Source organism: Carcharodon carcharias, chromosome 5, assembly GCF_017639515.1.
Source record: "Carcharodon carcharias isolate sCarCar2 chromosome 5, sCarCar2.pri, whole genome shotgun sequence".
Lineage (NCBI taxonomy): Eukaryota > Metazoa > Chordata > Chondrichthyes > Lamniformes > Lamnidae > Carcharodon > Carcharodon carcharias.
The window spans coordinates 97,443,807-97,445,087 of NC_054471.1; positions in this window are offsets into that span (position 1 = coordinate 97,443,807).

A 1,281-nucleotide genomic window follows, 5' to 3' on the forward strand; every position below is an offset into this window, starting at 1 on the left:
GCACTTTACAGCCTTCCAGACTGAATATTGAATTCAACAACTTTTGATCTTGAACTCCCTCCTCCATCCCCACCCCCTTTCTGTTTCTTCCCCCTTCCTTTTGTTTTTTCCTATAATTTATATAGGTTTTTCTTTTCCCACCTATTTCCATTATTTTTAAATCTATATCTTTTATGCCCTGTTAGCCTTTCCACCCCACCCCCACTTGAGCTGTACCTTGAGTGTCCTGCCATCCATTCTTAGTTAGCACATTCGTTTAGATAATATCACCACCTTCAACACCTCGTTGTTCTTTTGTCTGTGACATCTTTTGATTATCTGCTCCTATCACTGCTTGCTTGTCCCTACAACCACACACCACCAGGCCCCCCCCCAACTTTTCTCCCCCCACACTCCCCCTCCCACCTTAAACCAGCTTATACTTCACCCCTCTCCTAATATTCACTCAGTTCTGTTGAAGGGTCATGAGGACTCGAAACGTCAACTCTTTTCTTCTCCACAGTTGCAGGGACTTCCCACGTCCCCAGCACTCGGTGGATTGCTGGAGGCCCGAATGTTGCTGAGTCCGAGTCAGATGATGACCCTCTGGACTCAGTCATGTCATAGTTGCTGAAGCTGCAAAGACAACCTCAGGAACATCAGGAAGGGATGTTCTGATGATGTTGCCTTCAAAAACAGTTCCTCTAACATGTCCTCCTTCTTCCTTAACTGAGGTTTTCCACCCACGGTCGTTGACAGGGCCCTCAACTGTGTCCGGCCCATCTCCTGCGCATCCGCCCTCATGCCTTCTCCTCCCTCCCAGAAACATGACAGGGTCCCCCTTGTCCTCACTTATCACCCCACCAGCCTCCGCATTAAAAGGATCATCCTCCACTATTGCAAGGCATGATGGAAGAGTCCGTCCACCTTCAGTCTGAAGTGAAAGTGCCAGCATGCCAACGTATCGAGGTCAACACTGGTAGGATGGCAGCCGTCATGGAGACTTTGGTCCAGGACATCGGTCCTGCACTGCTGCACAGACTGAACTCCATCGCTGATGCCATAGTTGGCCTCCAACAGTGTCAAAGTGAACAGGGAGCAGGGCAGCTTGATCTCACTCCAGCTTCCCCTGCTTCTCAAGGAGTCAGTCATGGGCCCTGGGACATCCACAGGGAGGAGGATCAGCGGGTGCACACCCTGGGGCTTTCCACCCAGGTGACTCTGGGAATGACCAGCCCATCCAAATCCCCTCTTACTGTGACCTCAGCAGCTCCAGCTCCACAGGCTAAGGAAGGTGCCACT